A 25,177-nucleotide genomic window follows, 5' to 3' on the forward strand; every position below is an offset into this window, starting at 1 on the left:
ATGGGCCACTAAGTGACAAGAGTGCTTAAATGAAGGTGAATGAAATATTGTCTATGAATAGCAATGTTAACAATGGACTTTCAGAAGGCAGTTGATTTCTGTCATATATTCACTGTATAATATTCAATTTAAGACCATGTTCAAAAGAGCAGAAGAAATTAGAGCACCATTATTTTAATCTCAGATCTGCCATCTACTACTGTGATAATTGGGGTGACCATATAATTCGTAATCCAAACTGAGGAACTTCAGAGAGTGAAACAGGATGATGTTAAAAATTATACCAAGATAACAGGTATAAACTGGGACTGTCCAGGTAAATAAGAAACATATGGTCAACATGTGTGCAATTTACCATCCTTTACCTGTAAAATGTGTAGAATATTCCCTTTAAGACAGCTATGTGAAAATTAACCTAAGCCCTTAGTGAGTATTAAATTTATGTTTGTCAAATTGGAGTACTTTTTCCCCTGTTTTGCTCCATACACTAAATCTGGGGATGTACCTATTCTTTCTTTGCAGCTCCACAATTAGTACAGGAATGTGCATCCAGTTGGAATCTAGTAAGTGTAATTTTTATTTTGCCTTTGCAACTTTATTTGTAGCAGAATATGGTTTACTCTCATGCCTTGATTATTTTGAAAACAAAACTTTCCTTAATGCAGATAGTGAAGTAAGTGTTGGAAAGTATTGCACATTAGCAAGCTCAAGTAGATTACATTATGTAAGCAAGTATTTTGAAAATGAAATCTAGGTTTGTAGTAGTGCCTCGAGATCTGGAATGCACTCAATTCTTTTTTATTAAATCTTGTGAAAGGCTGTTCTGTTGTGATATGTGGGCATTAAAACTGGTTGGCCTCAGACAGAGGGAAGTACTTTGGACATGAATATGGCTTCCATCTTGCCAGTCCCTGATGCTACTTAATCCAAATGTAAGGGGTCAAGGACAAGGCTGAAATTTTCTCTCTTTGATGACACAAAAATTTGGCGACAGAAAACTTTGGGTTAAAACTTGGCACTGATCTTGTCTGGATACTTGGCATTTTAATCACCCTGGTGACAAACATTTTTCTTGAGACACAGAAGAGTAGGCATATTTTTTGTCATTCCTTTGGTAAACATGTGAGAATTAATTTAATGCTTGAATTACTTCACCATCCTCAGTGACTGTTTCTCATTCTCTTCTAAAATGGCCTTTCTTCATACATGGCTGATCTCAAATCTGAGGCTGCTTAAAAGTGACTTGACAGCTTATATCACTTGTTACAGTAACCCCAGATTAATTTTCCTTTCTTTTCTACCCTATGGTTCTCCTTGTTTTGCTCTTTCAAAATTCTCTCATTACTTTTTTGATAGTGAATGTGAGATTTTCAAACATATATTGTTTGTCTTACTTAAGTCAAAATATGCTATACCCCTAGTGGAATCTTAAGCATTAAAACAGAATTAGTGGAATTAGAAGAGACCCTAAAGGCCACATAATCCAAACCCCTTTTATTCCATCAAAAATTTGAATCCTTTCTGCAACATTCTTAATACAGCACATGATTACACAATGTTTTCCATTACTCGAGGATCTGTTCCAAAGACTACTTCTTGATCTCTTCCATTCCATCTTCAGGCAAGTATGATTGTAAATTGTTTTTTCATATATTGAAGCAAAATATATCTACCTTTAACTTTACCTATTTATCCTCGTAACCTCTTAGAGCTAAACAAAAGAAAATTATAGTAGCCTTTAAATATACACCGAAAAATTTGTCATGCCTTCTCAAAAATCTTCTCTGGGATAAATGTACTGAAATCCCTTTAGCACATCTTTTTACAACATAGATTCAAGTTCTCCCTAGGGTGAGCAACTTGTCTTGCTGCGTCCTCCTGGTTTTAGCACTGAAAGTTCCACATCATGGAAACCCCCTCAATCCCCAGCAAACTGGGACAATTGGTCATTATAGTTTTCTCACTATCCTTATTGCTCTGCTCTGAAAATTCTCTAGTAATAGTGCTCCTCTTTTCAAACACAATACTCAGAAGTATACACAATGCAACTCATCCTAGAATAATGTTTTTTTATTATTTTTGAGTCCAAGTCTAATAATACCCACTGATTTGCTTTTCTTTAGTATACCAAAGCACGAGATGTTTACTAAAATCTATGTAAGCAGTGGAATTTACATTTGTTCAAGCCCCTTTTACTAGCAATCCCACATCTCTTCTATCTTCACACACTTTATTTCTCCACATTACTGGGGAAAATACACCTAAGTGTTTTACTAAAACACTGTCTATTTTCAGATGGATATTTGGTACTGAGTAGAGCTACTTTGATTGAACTTCCTAACTTCTGTCTTCTTGATTAGCTTTTAATAAATTTAATTAATTTTTAATTTTAATAAATTCCTTCAGAGCATTGCATGCATGCATATTTAGGGAAAAACCTAGAATTTAATGCATACCAACATGTATAGGAAATACTATCAAAAAATCAGGATATATATATCTGTTTGAGTTAGGCTTTTGACCAGTTGAGCCTCTATAAACTGTTTATTTGCATGGTCATCATGAAACCAAGAGAAATACCTAGATGTGTAGGCAATATCTTTGAAAGGTGAAAAGTCCTGGATTATATGCTAATTCCCAATTCATTGCCAGATTAAAGCTATTTATGATGTGTTGAATTTGAAGTTAAAAATCATCTATCTACAGAGTTCTAAAGCAGAGGTCACAAACTGGCAACCTTTGCACCAGGTCCAGTCTTAAGCTGTGGACATTGCTTTTGTGAGTCCATAGAGTAATGGTCATCTCACTGTTATATTTCATTTCATTGAATTGGTTGCCAATATTTAAAAAGCAGATTTTACATAAAAAATCTGGATGTCCAGCTTCTTTTGAAAAACTTGAATATCTGGCAATAATGCCCATACTGAAACAATGATCTGCTGAAACTGAACAGTAGCTTTTGCTGTTAGATGGGGCATGTGCTTTATAGTTCGCCACATTCTTGATCACATCCTGTTGTTTCTTTCCCCACTGGCTTCATTAGTTGTACTAAACCTTCTTGACCTCTGGAGGCATTGGATATTGAAAAACCTTGTTTAAGTCCTCATCTCTTTGAACTATTGTTCTCTTTTCCATGACTTCCATTTCAAAATATATATATTTTCTAAGCCATTCTTAGAAAACCAGAAAAGATAGCAGTTTCTTTTCCTGGAGATGTCTACTATATTCTTAGGAAAATAAAAAGGCAAAGAGAATTACAGTTACATAACAAGTGTTTTAGACTGACTGAATTAATGGCCCCAAGTTTTTTTTCCCTGTGTCAGTGACTTTGCACATTGACTCTGGGCTTGACCACAAATCTTGCTTTAGCCAATGAAACGTTAGAAAATTGGATGCAATCAGAGGCTGTAAAACGTACTTGATATTTCAACTTCCTGTCTTATTTTTCCACCTTCACCTTAAGAAATGTTCAGGCTAGCCTGCCGAATGAGGTGAGAACTAATTTGGTCCACCTGGGAGTGGAAGAAATGATTACGAGTTTATTTATTTTTTTTATAAACTAAACTTTTCCTTCTATAGAGAGTCTACTTTAAGGGCATTTCCACATGTTGAAAATGTTGACAGACTAAAATTACAGAGTGGGAAATGCCTAACAATAAGAAACTAATAAATAAACACTACACATAACATCATAGCAGGGTAGGCTTTCCTTACAAATGAGTGTCAATACAAAATGTATTTATTTATTTATTCCTTATTTTTTATTTTACTTTTTTTGTTCGTGTACTTTTTAATGGATATTAGCAAGGTGTGAATATGTGATACTCAGATTACATGTGACACACTTAAAAGAGAGATGTAACCATTATTTTTAAATATAAGTATTTACAATGTATTAGCCTTTACATCTTTTGCAGATATTTATTTTTTATTGTAACATAATTGATTATGCATATTTTTGTGGTACAGCATTGACTACTATCACCTGTGTACAACGTGTTGTCAAATAAATATTATTAGCATTTTTATTATTACAAATTGTAATTATTCTTTAGCCCCCTTACCCAGTCTCTCCCTAACCTCTTTCTCCTTCCCCTCCCCACCTCTAGTAACCACAGATTTGCTCTCTCCTTCTGAAAAATCAATGTATTATTGTGGGCTTTTCTTTCTTTCCTTCTTTTTTTTTTCTTTTTTTCTTTCCTTCTTTTTTCTTTCCTTCATTTCTTCCTTCCTTCTTAGCACCCACTTATGAGTGAAGACATGCAGTATTTCTTTCTGTGTCTGGCTTATTTCACTTAACATAATTTTTTCCCAAATTCATCCATGTTGCTGCAAATGATATAATTTCATTTTTTTTTTATGACCGAGTAGTATTTCACCATTTTATGTATACCACATTTGCCTTATCCAGTCACCCATCAATGGACACTTAGATTGGTTCTTTATCTTGGATATTGTAAATAGAGCTACAATAAACTTGGGAATGCAGTTATCCCTTCAACATGATGATTTCCATTCCTTTGGGTATACACCCAGCAGTGGGATTGCTGGACCATATGGCAGTTCTATCTGTAGTTGTTTCCTCAAACTACTTATTTTTAACTGAAACATAATTGATTGTACATATCTGTGGGGTACAATGTTGTCTATCAATACCTGTGTGCAATACACTATCCTCAAATCATGACAATTATCATATTTATCATCTTGAGTTTGAGCTATGTATGGGGAATAGTAAAAATGTTGTTAAATAGTAGGCTGCAAAAATCTAATTCTAGGAAATAGTCTGGACTGGAAATGAAATCTTCAGAGTCATTAGTGTATACATTATAATATAATTCTTAGGAATAGATGGAATGACTGAGGAAGACAGTGAGGAGTAGGAAGGGGAAAAAGTCAAGGAGGGAACTCTGGGGAAGAGTAATGGTTAAAAGGTGGGTATTTTAAATCAGTTAGTCTATGGCATTTCCATGAGCAAACAGCATGTTAACACAGTACTAGGATGCAGGAGGGATAATAGTAATGTACCTGTGATCATTAATTGTCTTAGTATGTACTTATATGTTAGATATCCTATGTACTACAAGAAAAAAAGTGTTGTCACAGAATCCAAGACAGCAATGATATTAAGGAGTGGTCAACGCTATGCAATGCTAAAGAGATAGATGAGAATAGAGAAGAATCCCTTGGAACAGACCTAATTTGTTTTGGAGAGAAGCTTGGTTCAAGTTACTTTTAGAAGGGTGAGGAGTGTCTAGTAAGAGGTTAAAGTAGGATTAGTTTATTTCTTAACTGGAGTCCTAGAGACTACAGTGAAAAGATATAGGAGTCAAGTAGGCAGTAAGAAAATATGTACTATGAGGAAAAGTGTATGAGTAGAAAGCTGGGTCAAATCCCATTTTAGCTAAGAAGATGCTACTCGTACATTGATAGACTCATGTCTTTAGTTTGCTAACGGAAGAGCAAAATTTTGAATTGGTGAGACAGCTAGTCTACTTTAAGGGCATAGCATGGGGAAGAGGAGTAGATTTTCTTTGTGTGAAGTTAACTGACCCACATGAATCTTGAATGTGTCATCTTTTTCATTCAGGATTTTCTAAATGATAGGTGACCCAAAGTACTTGTCTTAATACAGTCAACAGAACTACCTTAGTACACACTGTACTGAACTCAAAATTAGCCAAGGTAAAGGGGTAGAGAAAGCTTAAAATATGCACAGAAGCCATGGCTGTATAATGGATTACCTTGGTGTATGCATTTATGTTAGATACTTATGTCTAACAAAAGTATGTGTCCATATATACAGATAGTCTATGAGTATGAATTGGAGAAAATTTGAGACTGAAATCAAAAATTGGCTTTAGAGTAGCACTGAAAGGATACTGAAGGAATGATCTAAGAGAAAAGCAGCATTTTAACATGGAATAAACAGACAATAAAATAAAATAAAATAAGATAAAATAAAATAAAGTAGTCAATATGGTCCTAGAAAGCGTGAGAGAAAAGAATCAACTCATGTGAGTTTTATTGAGTAAGAGATTCATCTAGCCCTGTGTTTGCTGAAATAAAGGCATAATTAATAGTTAAAGGGATTTGTTACACACAGAAGTACTAATGTTAGGTAAGTTTCAAAAGTAGTTATAATTTTAAAATAACAAAAAGATAACATTATTTTAATTTAAAGTATTGTTTACAGACTTTCACATATGTATCAGTAGCCCATTCAATGCGAACTAGTTTGACCAATAGGTCATGTTTTATATTGAGTCCTTGCCTTTTCTCAGACTTCATTTCATGAAATTTGAACTAATTATCCTGATTTGAGCATCACATCTTGCACACAGGTATTGATAGTCAATGCTGTACCCCACAGTTACCTACAATCAGTTAATTTCTATTCAAAAAAAAAAGAAAATTTTAACTTTACCTTTACTTATAAAATACAAGTATGTGTCATGACTATGAAATATTGGTAGATATTTGTATTAAACTTAGATTCAAAAGTTATTTAAAAATATATTTCTCATTTAAAAATGCTTTCAGCACTCTGTCAGTTGCTAAGTTGATAAACATATCATATGCAAAAGTTGGATGGTTGCATTTTCACAGTACCTGATAGATAGAAATGGATTACTAATCTTCACTCTGATTTCTTTCAGTTCTAGGAAATATGTCTTAATATTCTTTGACAACATGTAGATATATTGCTTAAATATGCCCAAAGAAATGTTGTTGATTTCTTTCTTTAATGAGTAAAGAACATTACCAAGAGTTCCAAAAGAATCAAACTCTTGGTAATCAAGCTGCTTGCACCACAGATGAGTCTTCTTAAGCAATTCTGCTATCTTATCTTCAATATAAAATTAAGCAAGATAACTGATCCTGGAGGTGATAGGTAATAATATAAGAAATTCCTGATAAAGGATCACTGCTGAGGTATACCAATTGATCAAGTTGTTTAAAATTGTAGAAATTCATCTTCAACCCCCCATCACTTTAGTCTGTTCCTTTAAAATTATCATACTTGCAAAGTGACATGTCACAGAACATACATAGTCTTGTTCTATATATGCATCAAATCATGTTTTGCATTCCTGACTTTATTTTGAGCTGTAGTATTTATATCATTATCGTTACTATTACTTTTATGTTTTAATGTAGAAGTTTTGCACCATTGATCCACTTTTGTCATTTGGGAATTTAACAAAATAATAAGAATGCAAACTTAAAATATAATACATATAAATAGTAATAGATTATTTGAATATATATTAGTCTATATCAACTGAACCATGTTAAATAAATGTTAACCAAAAAATTAATTTATATGTACTTCTAACACATGCCTAACCTTTAAGAATGCAAGAATTACTAAGACTGTAATAGGATTTCTTGAAAAAATATCTTACATTATTTTTTTTGTAAAATATATGTCTTCAAAATTAAATATGGGATTTTAATTAATTTATTCATTTATATAAATTTTCTGTATTCAAATATCTCATGATATGGTGGTAAGAAAGGCAGAAAGGCAAAAAAGCATGACAGTGACTGTCTTCAGGAGCATGCAGTCCTGTGAATAAAATGTACAAAGGTACTTCAAAAAATTCATGGAAAGATTAACATTATCTTTTAGTTCTATTTTTCTGCAAATTTCTTTGAATTGCCTTCATATGCTTTCATATGAAATAAATCACATTCAGTAATTGAATATTTTATGACCTCCCATTGTTATCTTTGCAACATATTGAACTTGTACTGGCTTACTTGTTCTAAGGGAATAAAACCAGACATACAAGCATCAACAAGGGAAAAAATAATTCCCCTTCCCCTTTCTATACCTTCTATTGGAAAAAACAAGCGTTGTGGTACATTAAACTAGAAATCACTCTCTGGATTTTTGGCCTGATTTTACCACTTACAGGCTGTGCAATTCAGGGCAAATCCCTTCACCTTTTCTGCAATAATTGTCCTTTTATATGAAGTGTGGTAGCTGGGTTTGGCCAGATGCACTATCTATAGCTTATATTGTTTGTAATTCTGTGACCCCTGGATTCCTTGTCTGCTCTATACTGAAGTTCATTGTGAAAATCTCCACCTATAGTAGCCTTTTTTGCAGTGAGGATTGTTCTTGGAAAACAAGTAGATTCTGCTGTTTCTCTTAACATGTAAACAGAAATTGGTTTTCATCATTTGAAGTAGGGTGTATAAAATTTTAACCACTCCCTTCATTTGTCTTCGGAGATAGTTTTTTCCTTTGTTTTAAAAAGCTGCCTCATTACTTCATTGCTAGCTGTGGAGGCTTTTCTGTTCCCCAGCCCTTCATTTTGTTTGACATGCGTCAGCTTGGTTTTCTTTTATATGACACATTACAGATAATGAAAACTGTTTCTTATTCCTGAAATTTGTGATCTAAATACTTCCCCATTCATTTTATCAGAGAATTTACCTAGTTTGTGATGGGTACCTGTCTCGAGGCTAGCAACAAGGTCAATTAACTAAAATGAAACAATCAGAAAATGACAGGAGAACACATGTCAGGTAATAAACGTGCATAATGGGCCAGACCACAAATCCCTTCCTTGCTCTGGAGTAGCACAATGTGCCATTGGCTCAATATTTGGCCTGCTCTGGGATTCCCCCAATCCCATTGCCAGAGTGTAACTCAAGAAGGATTTCCCTGGGGTGAGAAATGAAGAAATAAATAGCCAAATGTATTTCATCTGTCAGCTCATCAACATGCAGAAATGGTTGAATTTTTTACCTCACCTCACTGCCACCTCTTCTGTTGACACACTGAGAAACAGCTGAGAGAAAAATGTGGGGAGAGAACAAGCTGTTTCTTAGAAGGATAACAACAGGAGCAAGTGGCTAAAGCATAGTCTTTCTAACTTCTCTTATGCTTATATGGTTGACAAAGAGAAGATAGTGAAAAAAGTGGTCTATTTTATTCTTTGTGTTTTTCAGAGTAATATCTCTTTAGATATGTAAAGCATGTGTAGAAAATGAATCTCAAGCAAATTGAAGAGACATACAGATATATATATACACACACACATCTATGTGTGTATATATGTATGTATGTGTGTGTGTGTGTGTATCCCTTATTAGAAGGTAGACTTCATAAGAATAGGAATTGTGTGTACGTTGCTCATTGCTATATCTCCAGCACCTAAATCAGTCCTTTATCCCAGAGTAAGCAAACAGCGCATATTTATTTAACATATGAATGAGTCAAGTGGTCCTCATATGTAGAGAACTTTCATGCTAGAATGAGAGTTAACATGAAAGGAACTAATTACACTGAAACTCATTTTTGGACTGTTGATATATCATAGTATTGGTAATCTTCTGTGATGTTTGCCACCCCTTATTCTATAGGAGCCATCTTCAGTGATAGAAGGTAATTTATCCTGCCTTGCCATGCTTTCAAAGATTTCAATCTCTTTTTGATCAAAATTACTCTTTTGCCATATGTTGAAAAAATTTTTCAGTTAAATTGAACAAGATCATTCAGCTTGATTATGGTGGGTTGTGGCTATTTGTCTTTTTATTCAATCATACTATTGTTAGTAGTGATGACAATGACAATATCAATAATATTAATAGTAATAATAATGTGGGATAATGGCCTTTCTGTGTTTAAAGGATTGGAATGAAGATATTAATGGGGAGAATATGAGATACTCATGTCAAATTTCTGTATTTTTGCTGTCAGTCTAGATAAAGTCTGCCTGATGCCTAGCCACTGTTTTATCACCCTGCCTGACCCCACCACACATAAATACACACACACATATATATACACAACACATCCTACCTCAACAGTATTTCCTGCTGTATTAGGTTACCATGCCTCTGGAAAAAGAGTGACCAAGGGACATAGGAAAGGCAAGAAACCCAAGGAGGATTTGTGCTAGATTATGGAGTTTAGGCAAAGACTAACAAACCACACAAAGGAAGCCTGTTATCCAAATCTCTTTTCCACAGTTTTTAATATTGGAGCTGTTTTGCTGCTGATCTGATTTCTTCGTGGTAATCCTTGTTTTATTTGAACAGCTTTCTTTTCACAATAGCCCCACATAGGCTTCTTTTAAAAAATGTTATTTATTACTATATATATATAGTAATATATTATATCATATTATATTACTATATAATTACTAATATATAATTATTAATATATAATTACTATATCATATTATATTACTATATATATTTTTTGAAAAGCTGAGTCTAAGACTCAGATATCCAGAGGTCTCCACTTCACTGCAGGAAATTTACATAAGCTATAAATACTTAAAAATGTTAAACCTAGTATCTACCCACAAAAATCAAATAATGCATCCCCCAAATGATGGGCTGGTATAAGGATTAGCTCTTATTTTGGATTACCTATGACTCTACTCAAAATTTTTTAATACACAAGTGCTGTTAAATAGTATTAATTTCCCCAATCTTTAAAGTTATACTATGCTAATATCAACACCATAAAAGGACCATCTTCTAATGATGAGTCATCCTGTAGCTCAGACTGACATGTATTAAGTTGCATAATAGACTAAAGTGAGCAGTGAGCTGTATATCAAGCAGCCTAGGTTCTAGCCCTATTTCCACCAATAACTTGTATCACCTTAGACCAGTCGTTTCCTCCTTACAACTAGGTTGCATAATTTGTAAATAAAGATAATGGCTTTTAATGCCTAATTTATTTTTAATAGTCTATAATTCTCTGAGAGTCTTTGGTAACTTAGGAGTGAAAGTTGTTCCCCCCCCCCCCACACACACACAGTTCTCTTCCATAACAACCTTATTACAAACTTCATGAAGTAATTTCATTGGAACTTTTGCAACACAATACCTACCAAGGAATCAGTTGTACCCTGGCTTGTAATAATTCAAGTCTTTACACAATGCTTTACTAATTTGACAATTACTTTAATATCTCTAAGGGGTTTTTTTTTGGTAAATGTGTGCAAAAGTATTACTTTAGTAAATATTATTAAATTAAATGGGGCACACATATACACTGAGGATGTGAATATGTTTATGCTGACTTTTTAAAAATTTTTATTCATTTTTTAAAAATGTATCATTATACGATGTAATTGATTTTCATGGTACTTAACAAATTCGTCTTCCCCCCCCCTCCCCCTTTCCCACCCCAGGAAACCTCAGTTCTGCTCATTTCTCTTATGTTCAAAGAATTATTGTGATTGTTTCGTCTTTTTTTCATATTTATTTGTTCATTTATTTATTTATGTTTATTAGCTCCAACATGTAAGTGAGAGCATGCAGTATTTCTCTTTCCATGCCTGGATTATTTCACTTAACATAATTTTCTCCAAGCTCATCCATGTTACTGCAAATGACAAAATTTCATTCTTTTTTTTTTATAGCAGAGTAGTATTCTACTGTGTAAATATACCACATTTTCCTTGTTCACTCTTCTGATGATGGGCATTTATACTGGTTCCAACTCTTGGCTATTGTAAATAGTGCTGCAACAAACATGGGAGTGCATGTATCTCTTCGACATGATTTACATTCCCGTGGGTATATACCTAACAGTGGGATTGCTGGGTCTTATGGCAGTTCTCTCTGTAGTTGTTTAAGAAACTTCCATACTGTTTTCCATAGTGGCTGCACTAATTCACAGTTCCACCAACAGTATAGAGGGTTCTCCTTTCGCTGCATCCTCACCATAATTTTTCTCTGTCTTTTTCATATTAGCCACCTACTGGAGTGAGATGAAATCTCAATGTGGTTTTGATTTGCATTTCCCTGATGATTAGTGATGTTGAGAATTTTTTCATGTGTCTGTTGGACATTCTTATATCTTCCTTTGAGAAATGCCTCTGTAGCTCCTTCACCCATTTTTTAATCGGCTTTTTTTTTTTTTTTTTCTGTTCAGCTATTGGAGTTCTTTATATATTCTGGATATTAATCCTTTGTCAGAGGCATAGTTGCAAATATTTTCTCCAACTCTGTAGGCTGTCTTTTAGCTCTGTTAATTGTTCCTTTTGCTGTGCAGATGATTTTTAGTTTGATATAATCCCATTTGTTTATTTTTCTTTTTGTTTTCTTTGCTTTTGGGGTCTCTTTCATAAAGTCTTCACCCAGTCCTACGTCCTGAAGTGCTTCCCCTATGTTTTCTTTTAGGAGTTTTATAGTTTCAGGATGTATATTGAATTCTTTAATCCATTTTGAGTTGATTTTGGTATATAGTGAGAGGTACAGGTCTAGTTTCATTCTTTTACATAGGGATGTCCATTTTTCCCAGCACCATTTGTCGAAGAAGCAGTCTTTTCCCCAGTGTGTGTTCTTGATGCCTTTATCAAAGACCAGATAACCAAGGATGTGAAAGATTTCTATGATAAGAACTACAAATCCCTGTTGAGAGAAATTAAAGAGGACACACGAAGATGGAAAGATATTCCATACTCTTGGATTAGAAAAAATGACATTGTGAAAATGTCCATACTACCCAAAGTGATCTACAGATTCAAGGCAATCCCCATCAAAATACCAATGACATTCTTCACAGAAATAGAGAAAGCAATCCTAACATTCATATGGAAGAAGAGACCCTGGATAGCCAAAGCAATCTTGAGCAAAATAATAAAATAAAATAAAGCTGGAGTTATAACAGTACCTGACTTCAAACTATACTACTAAGCTATAGTAACTAAGATAGCATGGTACTGGCATAAAAACAGACACATGTACCAATGGAACAGAATAGAGAACCCAGAAATCAGCTCATATACCTGCTGATGACCTCTAAAAGATAATGGAAGAATTAACATGGTGTTTACAATTTATCTCAACACTTTTCATGCAACAAGTGACATTAATATAGTTAGAAAAAAAGAAAGAGAAAACCTAAAATGTTTTTTTTTTTTTTTTGATCCAGGAGGAAAGTAGTCTTAGATGGTTGGTGTTGAAGACATATATGTGCTTAGTCTGATTCTTTTCTTAAAAGCAGGATATGAAAGAGGGCTGACTCTTTCCCTCACATATGCCCATCTGAATCTGAAGTATGAGCAAGAAACTGCCAAAAAGAACTCTGGGTATCCAGTCATGGATACAAACACCCCACATGCTTTTCCTTTTGCTTGTCTATTTTGCAAGACTGCTCCTTAGCATATTAAGATGTTTCCTTCAAACTAGCAAGTAGGATCTAAATATAGTCCTCAACTGTTCAACTCCCATTGTACAAGGACACAGAGGTAAACAGTGTCTTAGGACCTACAATGTCATTTATTTGACCTATTGCCTTGATAAAGATGGCCAGTTTGCTTACTTCACTTTTCCTTTCTTTTGCTTTCAAAACAAACAAAACTTGTCACCTTATTTTGTTTTGGTGGTCATTGTTTGTTCCTTCTTTCCTAAGTGGCCAGGCACTAGTTGTTACACAGTGAATCAGCAGTTCTCTAGGCTTCTCCTGCAGACAGCTAAAATTTGCTTTCAGTCACTGAAGCCTTTAATCAAACTCGCTTGTATAGTAACCTAGTTTTTATCACATGCTTAAGTCTACCACTGCCAGAAATCTTCGTGTTGCCTCTCGCCCCACATTTTCCTCAAGACTTTGCTAAATGACATTTTCTTTGTGATGACTTCCTATTTATTCTTCTCCATAGCTTTTATCACCTTGTAACATATACTATAATGTACTTATATGCTTATTGTGTCTCTTCCCGTACTAGAATAGGAGCTTTAGGAGGGCAAAGATTTTTGGCTATATGCTTTAGTAATATATTGCCGGGACCTAGAAGAGCACCTGGTATATAGAAAGTGCTCAAGAAAAATTTTTTGAGTTACTTAATCTAACTCAATCCATTTTTTATCAGACCTTTCAGATTTTGACAACTACCTGAATTAACTAAAGTTTGGTCCATACCTCCTTGGACTGTGATACTGAATTTTAATGATTGGTCCTGCCTCTTATAGGTGAGGCTATCCTTATTCCTGTCCATTTTCTTTATGCTCTGGTAGTAGATATCTATCTTGATTATATTCCTCAGAAGTATCCTATATACTTCATGTATCACTCTGGTGAAGAAGAATCCAGGAAGGAAGGACCCTCTCAGCAATTTACATGTTTTATGTCTCAAAAACCTGGCAATAAAGTCACATCTCCCATGAAAACTTTTGCAATTGCTCCACTCAACTCCTTTGCATTCTCTCTGTACTACATTACATTTTTCTATCTTTGTGTGTATTTTCACACACACTCACACACACACACACACACACACACACACACACACACACACACAGGTTACCATGGGTATATGTGGCCCTTTCTTCAGTTCGTGAATACATTTCCAGTTCTTGAATGCAGATAGAGGGTTTTCTTGAGAGTGAGTATTGCCTACTTCCTAGTGGAAATTGTCCCATGCCCATCTGAATTTGCTTATCTTTAGTAATGACTAAAAAAGTCATTTAAATACATCAAGAGCATTTCATTTCTAAGAAACGTTACTTTTTAAGTATTTCCAAAAGAAAAAAAAGAGCTGGAGAGCTGTCAAATTTGGCTTTTAATGATCAGGATTATGAGAGATTCTTCAGGGTGTTGGAAGATTGTGAACACAGGTGTCATTTCTCCTTGTGTTGTTTATTTTAAGCTTGGTGGGGATTTTGGCTACATCTTTGCTGACTGTGTCAGCACATGCAAGAACAGTGTGTGCTTTCTCAGATGAATGGTGTTTTAGTGCTCAGTTTGCTGTACTGGTTTCGCTTAAACAGGACCTTGGGAAAGACAAAGAACAGCTAAAGAACAAAACACATGGCATTAACATGTGGCCTCATCATAGGCACCTAAATTCAGAAGAGAAATTACAAGTTAAAAAATCAGTGGTCTGTATTCTTTTTAAAAATGTAACCAGTGATACTAACTACATGGAATTCTCCAAACCTTTCCCAGAGTTTCACAATTCCTGATACTAGATAAATTTTAGCATCGATTACATACTGTGCACAGAATCAGTATATATGCGCCCCTCCAGTGATGCTGCCCTGGTGCGGAACATAGTGAGTTTGGCTATATTACCTTTCCCCTCTTCTTTAAGGCTTCCCTACTTCAAAGATCAAAGCATTGATAACTTTGAATCTCTAAGAAGAGTGGCTAAATCTCTATCTTTTTCATTTCAGAGACTCCACATTCCTATACAAATTGTGTTACACTTTCTCTACATCTTCCTAGGTCTAGGGTGACTGCATGAAAAATGTTTGATAACATGCTATCTTGGAAACTGAGTATGCTGAGGTGTTAGTATATCACCAGCACTCGGAGTATAGACAGATAGATAGGCAGAGTATTCAGATATTTCTTTTTCCTACCCCATATGTGTGTGTATTTGTATGTGTGTGTATTTGACAATGGAATCTTATCCTCATTATATAAATAACTCATACAAATAAACAACAAAAAACAAACCCAAATAAAAAATGGGAAAAGATTTAGATAGATACTTCCCAAAAGTGGAAATAGTAGTGGATATTAAAAACATGAACAGATACACAAAAATCATTAATCATTAGGATAAATCAAGTTAAATCTCTCATGAGATATTGCAACATACATCTGAATGGCTAAATTTTAAAAAGACTAACAACACAAACCTGGAGAGAATGTGGAGCTACTAGATCTCTCATATATTCCTGGTGGGAGTACAAAATGGTACAACTTTATGACTAAACATACAACTACCTCATGATACAGCAATTTGTACCTCAGATATTTTCCCAAGAAACATGAAAATGTATGTCTACACAAAGATTTGTACAACAAAATTCATAGCCATTTTAGTCATAATAGAAATATGTTGAAAATTACCCATCAGCAAGAAAATAGATTTAAAAAAAAAAAAAACTATAGTGCATCCATGCATGGACTACTACTCAACAGTCAAAAAGGACTACTGATACCTGCAGCAACATGAAATAGTCTGAAAAACATTATACTTAGTTAAAGAAGCCAGACCCAAAATAGTCATTACCGTGTGATTCCAATTTTGAAGTTCTATTATAGGAGAAACAAATCTATGGAGATAGAAATCAGAAAAATGATTGCCTCTGGGAGGGACAGGGAGATAGACTGAAAGGGACACAAGGGAAATTTCTACGGTGATAGCAATGTTCCATGTCTTGATTGGGGTGTTGAATTCAGGTGTAGACATTTGTCAAAACTAATCAAAGTACACATTAAAACCTGTGCATTTTACTGAATGTAATCACAACTCAATAAAGAATTTAAAAAGAATGTCATAGCCAAACTTGATTAGATATTAGCCTGAACTAAGTTTAGAAACTGATTTCCATTTCCAAAGCTGTACACAGTGGCCTTGCTAATTTCTATCTTAGATGAATTCCAAAATATGGTAGTCACAAAGAAGGTGAGCAGCCAATTGTAAATATGGAAATGTGAAGAAATTTTCTTTCATATATACTTGGAAAAAATGCATTTCTTTAAAGTAAATCTGGAAAATAGATTCTTGTGATATTTTTACATTTGTTAAGTACTGAAATAAAATGGTAACATACCTGCTCAGTAGGAAAATATTATTTTAGAAGTGCATTTAAAACCAATGGAAGTTTTTTTGTTGTTATTTTGGTTGTTCATTTGTTTGTTTGTTTGTTTTATCGCCTTTCTCCACAGTCTACCCCGGAGGTGGATTGCCATTCTCTCTTCTGGATACAGAATACTGCTGTCACTTCCGCAATACTTTTACAGTTAACTAAAATATCTAAAGTCCCACTGGACACTTTACATCACAAAGGAGCATAAGACATAAAATATATAAAACCAGAGTTATTCTGATTGAAGAGTATGTAAGATGTCTGAGGTTCAGCCCTAAGTGTTTCTTCCATGCACTCCCTCCAACAATTGTCCCTGAAGACACTTCATTCTTTGTCCAAGTCTAAGGTGCAACTTAAAAATTACTGATCAAATTAAGAATACTAATAAAATGAATATTCCATTCAGAATGAAAGTATAAATTTGAGCTGTACAAGCTATTCAACCTCAAGAACCATTAGCAGGATAAGAAATATGTATGTGGGGCTTGTGTGTCATGTAATAGCACATTTAAAAAGATAAATGAAGACAGATTTGAGGTAGAAATAATGGGAAGAGAGGAGAAAGAGATAAAACAAATAAAGGGAAACTTCCGGTGGTAAGCAGTCAATTGTTATTGACAGTAACTGTTAAAGAAGTAGCAGTGCCTTAGATTTTCAATTTAACTACTTCTTTATATATATATATATATATATATATATATATATATAATCCTTCTGAGCTTCAGCCTGAAATGTTTTATTCCACAGGAGATTTTGGTGGCATGGCAATGTGGAAAACACCTGATTTGGATCAAGAGGTAAGCCTACATACTAGCCATTAATTCCATAGGGAAAAAGTCAGTCAACACAAAGAACAAAATCAGCTGGTAGTTTGGCCTCCAAAATTTTAATTTTAGGCGACTATGTAGGTCTGAGATAGATGAATAAGGTATATCCAGTTAAAAGTAGACAGGAGACTTCTGAAAGATAAAAGTGACAATGGGTGGATGACTAAGGAGTAAATTGTCATCTTTATAAAAAATTTCTTGGCAGCTCGAGGGGTCAACGCATGTCTCTGAGCTGACTTCATTCAGGTCTCTGAAAGTAAGCCCCATATGAGGTAAAACTAAAGCCAGAATTTACTTTCGTTAGCTGACTGCCTTTTAACATCCCAACCAAAGCTTCTTAATGCTGGTACAGTACTGAGGAACCTGAGTCATCTCTAGTCTGAACTAAATGAAAAGCCTACAAAGTCTATTTTTCAGATCCTTCCTGGGTAAGTCTCTTTGATTGTCCTCATTTCCTTTCTTGTCCATTTTATTTTCTATGTTCACACTACTAATATGCAGAACACACTTATATCAGAAGCATCTCTTATTATAACAACAGTTATTATTGCTTACAATAATTCTTAAATAGTAAGAGTGGGTTTCTTGTGTATAATTTCAAAATACCACCTGTAATAAGACATTAACCTCATAGGTTATCATCAGTGCCCTACTCTATTAAGGCCTTATCTAGCAGGACCTCACCCTCTTAATCTTTTTCTGATCCTCTTCTTCATCAAAATGTAACCAGGTCTTCTCTGTACAGAGCCAAACTCTCTGTAGAGTAAGTGGTGATATTCATTCGTTAATAAGATGGACTAACATGGCTTTTTTTTGGATACACATTAACAAATTGAAATGCTACTTAGCAAGTTGGTTATGTACCTAAGTCAAGCAGATGACAATTCTAGTTCCACTACTATTCATTTCCTTACTATGTGACCTTCGGAAAGTATTAATTCTCTGTGAGCCTTAGTTTTCTTATTTATGAAATAAGAATCATTAAAAAAAATCCCTGTATTAGTCAGGGTTCTCCAGAGAGACATAATCAATGAATATGTAATATATGTGAAGGGCTTTATTAGGGGAATTAGCTCACATGATTGTGAAGAGAAGTCCCACAACAGACTGTCTGCAAACTGGATGCTGGTAGCGTGGCTCAGTCCAAGTTTGAAGGTCTCAAAACCAGGGAAGCCAATGGTGTCCTTGGTGTAAGTCCTGGAACCCCAAAACTGAAGAGTCACAAGTTCTGATGTCCATGGACAGGAGAGGAGTGTGTATCCCAGCTCTAGTGGATAAAGATAGCCTCACCTTCTTTTTCTGTTTTTTGTTTTCTCCAGGCTCTCAGTGGATTGGATGGTTCCCACCCATGTTGAGGGTGGATCTTTCCTGCCCAGTCTATTCAGACTCTCATTTTCTGGAAACACTTTCATGAATATTCCTACAAAGATAGCTTTACCAGGTTTCTTGGCATTCCTTAACCCAATCAAGTTGATACCTAGAATTAACCATCATAAGTCCACCCCTTGTCAACTTAGTGTCTATACTATCTTCTTCAATCATACTTAATCTTCAAATGGAACAATAACATAATAGTTTCACCTAACATGATGCAACTATCCTGAGTACAACTGAAAACACATTAACCCCTTCCTCAGAAGAGGAGGTAAAATCCTTAGGTGATATTTACCCTTCTCCTGATAACCCATGACTTAAATGCAAATACTATGATGTAAAGTTAACAATATTTAAATGCTGATATAAAGTCAGTAAGTCTCATGATACATGATAAATAATAAAAGGAAGAAACACAAAGATAATTGCTTAATATATGTACAGTATATATACATAGAGACACATTCTTAACAAATTAGGGAGGACAATTACAATCCTCGTTTCTGTAAATGGTCACGTGGTTGAAGCTGGTATTTATAACTACCTTCTTCTACTACCCATTCTGTATTCCTTTTGCCTTCAGTGAGCACCTCAGCTGTTTGTGGTTCTTTACCTGGTAGAGTGACCCAAACCTTCATCCCTGAAGAATCTGGGCCATTCATAGTCTTTCCTGGATAGGGTTGTTGTAATTTTCCATTGACCTTAAAGACAGGACATGGTAGTACTGAGAGACACCCTAAGGGGTCTCCTGTACTCCAGACATAATCTTCCTTATCTCTACTGTGAAGCAGTAATCCAACTTCCCCTTGGTTGTCTGGGTCAATCACCCCAGCCCACACCATAACGCCTGTTGATTCAGAATCATGAGAAGCCCAAAGTGGCCAGGTTGCAGCCTTTAGTTCCAGTTCAATGGGATCATTTTTGTGTCTCCTGATGGAAGCATTTCTCTCTCTGGAACCAAGACCCTTAAACCAGAAGATCATAAAGTTTCAAGGACAGGAAGCAAAAAGTTTGCTAGGCATTTCTTAGAGGTAATGGTGATTGGTGCCATTTCCATTTCTATCCCTTGAATCCCGGCTATGGGAGAAACAGTACCACATATGAGGCACTGATTTAGAGCATATATGGCCTTCTGGAGAACCTTGTCCCAGGCCTGCAGGGTATTGTCACCTAGCTGGCACGGTAACTGTGACTTCAAAAGGCCATTCTCATGTTCTATCAGACCAACTGCCCCAGGATGATGGGGAACAAGACAAGACCAGTGAATTCCATGAGCATGAGCCCATTGCCACATTTCTTTAGCTGTGAAGTGAGTTCCTTGGTCAGAAGCAATGCTATGTGGAATACCATAATAGTGAATAAGGCATTCCGTGAGTCCATAGATAATAGTTTTGGCAGAAGCATTTCGTGCTCGGAAGGCAAATCCATATCCAGAGTAACTGTCTATTCCAGTAAGGACAAAATGCTGACCCTTCCATGACAGAAGTGGTCCAATGTGATCAATCTGCCACCAGGTAGCTGGCTGAACACCCCAGGGGATGGTGCCACATTGGGCAGATTGGGCACTCAACAGTTTCTATAGCCAGGTTGTCCTTGGTGAGAGGAAGTCCATGTTGCTGAGCCCATGCATAACCTCCATCCCTGTCACCATGGCCACTTTGCTCATGAGCCCACTGGATGATGACAGTGGTGGCTGGAGAAAGCTGCTGCCTAGTATCCACAGAACGGGTCATCCTATCCACCTGATTGTTAAAGTCCTCCTCTGCTGAGGTCAATTTTTGATGGGCATTCACCTGCAAAACAAATATCTTCACATCCTTTGCCCACTCAGAGAGGTCCATCCACATACCTCTTCCCCAAATTTTCTTCTCACCAATTTTTCAATCATGCTCCTTCCAAGTCCTTGACCATCCAGCCAAACCATTGGCTATAGCCCATGAATCAGTATATAATCACACATCTGGCCATTTCTCCTTCCAAGCACAGTGCACAACCAAGTGCACTGCCCGAAGTTCTGACCATAGAGAAGATTTCCCCTCACCACTGTCCTTCAGGTATATCCCAGAAAGGGGCTGTCATGCCACAGTTGTCCACTTTCTGTTGGTACCCACATAGCATGCAGAACCATCTGTAAACCAGGCTCTGGTCTTCTCTTCATCTGTCAACTGATCATAGGGAACTCCCCATGAGGCAATAGGTGCTGGCTGGGGAAAAGAAGGCAGTGTAGCAGGAGTAGGAACCATGGACATTTGAGCCACTTCTTCATGTAACTTACTTGTGCCTTCAGGACCTGCTTGGGCCCGATCACGTATATACCACTTCCATTTGATGATCAAGTTCTGCTGTGCATGCCAAACCTCATGGCTTACTGGGTCAGATGACACCCAGTTCATGATGAGAAGCTCGGGTCACATGGTAACTTGGTGGCACATAGTCAAGCATTCAGTTTCTACTAAGGCAGTAATCAGCCAAGAGCTGTTTCTCAAGAGAAGAATAGTTATCTGCAGATGATGGCAGGGCCTTGCTCCATAATCCTAAAGGTCTCCACTGTGATTCATCTAGAAGGGCCTGCCAAAGGCTCCAAACAGCATGCCTTTCTGCCACTGACACCTCAAGGACCATTAGGTCTGCTGGATCATATGGCCCAAGGGATAGAACAGCTAGCTCAGCAGCCTGGACCTGTTGCAGAGCTTTCTCCTGTTCTGGGCCCCACTTAAAACTAGCAGCCTTTTGTGTCACTTGGTAGATAGGCTGGAGTAACACACCCAAATGAGGAATGTGTTGTGCCCAAAATCCAAATAGTCTTGCTGGGTGCTGTGCCTCTTTCTTGGTGGTAGGAGGGACCAGATGCAACAACTTATCCTTCACCTTAGAAGGGATATCTTGGCATGCCCCACACCATTGAACCCCTAGAAATTTAACTGAAGTAGAAGGCTCCTGAATTTTAATTGGATTTATTTCCCATCCTCTGACATGTAAATGTCATACCAGTAAGTCCAGAGTAGTTGCTACTTCGTGCTCACGAGGTCCAGTCAGAATAATGTCATCAATGTAATGGACCTGTGTAAAGCCTTGTGGGAGGGAAAGGCGATCAAGATCCCTGAAAACTAAGTTGTGACAGAACTGGAATGTTGATATATCCCTGAGGTAGTATAGTGAAGGTGTATTGCTGGCCTTGCCAGCTGAAATCATACTGCTTCTTCTGAGCCTTATGGACAGGAGTGGAGAAAAAGGAACTTGCCAGATCAATAGCTGCATACCAGGTGCCCAGAGATGTGTTAATTTGTTCAAGCAATGAGACCACATCTGGTACAGCAGCTGCAATTGAAATCACCACTTGGTTAAACTTATGATAATCCACTGTCAATCTCCAGGACCCATCTGTTTTCTTCATGGGCTGAATAGGAGAGTTGAATAGGGATGTAGTAGGAATCACCACCCCTGCCTCTTTCAAGTCCTTGCTAGTAGCGCTCATCTCTGTAATCCCTCTAGGGATGCAGTATTTTTTTAACTACCATTTTCCCAGGTAGAGTCAGCTCTAATGGCTTTCATTTGGCCTTTAATGGTCCTCACTCCACAGGTCAGAGAACCAACGTGGGGATCTGCCAGCTGCTAAGTATGTCTATTCCAATTATGCATTCTGGAACTGGGGAAATAACCACAGGATGGATTTGGTGACCCACTGGGCACAAAGTGAGTCAGACCTGGGCTAAAAGTCCATTATTCACCTGGCCCCCATAAGGCCCTGTTCTAACCAGAGGGCCACTGTGATGTTTCAGGTCTCCTGCAACCAATGCCAATTCAGATCTATTGTTTGTAGTCCCTGAAAGGTCTGATTATTTCCCTTTCCCCAATGCAGAGTTACTCTGGTAAATGGCCATAGGTCCCCTTGGAGAAGGATGAGAGAAAGATTAATAGTAAATATTTTTGGTAGTGGACCAGGGTCCTTCTTTAAGGTGACCCAGGCACCCCTTCATTCAAGGGGTTCTGGGTCTGTAAACTGGCTCAAGTCTGGGAATTGATTGAGGGGTCATGACTTTCTGTTTTTACCATTCGAGTTAGATTTTAGTTCACTTGACTTAGAAGTTTTCTGCTTATACAGATAAAGTAAGAATTTAGTAGGTTTCCTATCTATTTGACTTACAGGAACGCCATGAGTACCTAACCAATGCCATAGATCTACATGAGTCAGACTATTCTGACTGTTGTCTTGCCTCTGCTGTCCGTTATGGTAACGATGCCCACCTTACCTTTGTTGGCTGAGTGCCGCCACTTGGCTCCTGCCACCCCAGGATCCAATTAATCCCATTGCATTTAAGTGTTCCAATTGCCTGACTGTGGTTTCTACTGTAAGGTCTGGTCTACAGAGAAGAGCAATCACAGAGCTCTTCAGGGAGGCTGGGGCTCCCCTCACAAATCTATTTCTCAAGGTATTTGAGCCTCCCAGTGTGGGTGAGTAGGTTTTATGTGACAAATCCACTCTGGCATTCCCTTTTCCCTAAGTCTTTGAATTCCTTCATCTACAGTTAACCAAGGGAGGACAGGCATCTCTAACTCACTTACAGTGGGCCATCTTTTGATCCATATTTCAGCCAACCAACCAAACTGTCAGCACCTTTCTTACCTTCCCAAGCTACAACATCAAATGCAGAATCTCTTTTTTGTGCGCCCATCAATAAATTCAGCATGATATAATTTTATGTTCCTTCCGCCATTACCCCACACCCTTAATATCCATTCCTGTACATATTCTCCCAGTTTTTGCTTGTATTAAATAGAAAACTCAAGTGATTCTTTTGGAATGTAACACACCTCCTCATGGGTCACACTTTGTACCTCACCTTTAGGGGCCTGCTGGGCCTTGAGCCTAGTTATAGGTTTAGAATCAAAGTTTGGTGGTGGGGTGGGTTCTGAGGAGAATCAGCATTGTCTTGCTTGGTAACTGCCTCAAGGGAAGGCATTACTATTTCCTTAGGTAATATAGAGATAATCCCCTCAGGCAGAGATAGAAAAGCCTCTGTCTCTGGTGATGAGGGTTAGGAGTTCATTTCTGACAAACAAGACAATGCAATTTAGGAGTTCCATGTCCCCAGCCTCATCAGGGTCTTCCCACACATCCCCATCCCAACTTGCAGGATACCATTCTTTACCAACCAATGCCCTTAGTTTAGAAGTACATACACTGTGTGGCTGATAATTCAACTGCCTCTGTAGTTCAGCCAATCTTATGATGAAGGCTTGTGTTTGATTTTTGGAAATTTCAGCCCTGTGGGTACTGGAGAAAAGATTCTGGCCTAGAGGACACTTAGAAACTTTTAGGTCATCTATGTGGCACCTGAGCTGAGAATTCACATCCCTGAGCTCTTCCTTTTCTTTCCTTACTTTGTCCATTGATGTGAGGAGCAACCAGCCAATGTCTTTATATTTCTTGGATTTCCACAAATACTTAATGGTATTATGTATAGAGTCACTGAATTCCTTGCCTTTTATAAGGGGTGAATCAGGAGTATCAAATGGATTTATTCTGCATATCTCTTTAAACAATTCACACCATGGACTATCAGTGTTCTCTGAATTATTAGAAGCTGAGCTGTTTGCATTTTTAGGTCTAAAGCTTTGAAACCAATTGAAGAAATTTATCTTTAAGATTCTGTTTCTCTAGAACCACTCCTGGTACCAAAATCTGTATTAGTCAGGGTTCTCCACAGAGACAGAATCAACTGGATATATTATATGTGAGAGGAGATTTATTAGGGAAATTACCTCATGCAATCATGAAGAGAAATCTCACAAGAGGCCATCTGCAAACTAGATATCTATAGCTTGGCTCAGTCCAAGTCCAAAGGCCTCAAAACCAGGGAGGCTGATGGTGTCCTTGGTGTAAATCCTGGAACCCAAAAGCTGAAGAGTCTCAAGCTCTGATGTCCATGGACAGGAGAGGAGAGCTCATCCCAGCTCCAACAGAGAGAGAGAGCCTCACCTTTATTCTCTGTTTTTTGTTTTCTCCAGGCCCCCAGTGGATTGGATGGTTCCTGCCCATACTGAGGGCAGATCTTTCCTACCCAGTCCACTCAGGCTTTCATGCTAATATCTTCTGGAAACACCCTCATGGACACACCTAAAAAGATAGCTTTACCAGGTTTCTCGTCATTCTTTAATCCAATCTACTTGGCTCCTAGAATTATCCATCACAATCCCCAAACCAAATCAACTTAGTAAAGTGAGCACTAAAATGATTAAATGGATAATGGATATAAAGCACATTAATGCATAGCACAGAATAGTAGCTATATCATTTGTTAAAAATTTACTATTAGTATTATTCATTAAATAAATGCACATTTTAAAGGTCTCTGCTATTAGGTTCTGGGGCAAGAGTAGTTGAACCCTTT

General features: G+C 36.8%; 1 pseudogene; it reads right to left on the reverse strand.

Annotated features, from left to right (window-relative positions):
* Positions 1 to 19,273: 19,273 nt before the first annotated feature.
* On the reverse strand, positions 19,274 to 22,940 carry LOC134368419 (uncharacterized; annotated as a pseudogene).
* Between the last annotated feature and the right edge of the window lie 2,237 nt (positions 22,941 to 25,177).

The sequence above is a fragment of the Cynocephalus volans genome, chromosome X (genome assembly GCF_027409185.1).
Source record: "Cynocephalus volans isolate mCynVol1 chromosome X, mCynVol1.pri, whole genome shotgun sequence".
Classification (NCBI taxonomy): domain Eukaryota; kingdom Metazoa; phylum Chordata; class Mammalia; order Dermoptera; family Cynocephalidae; genus Cynocephalus; species Cynocephalus volans.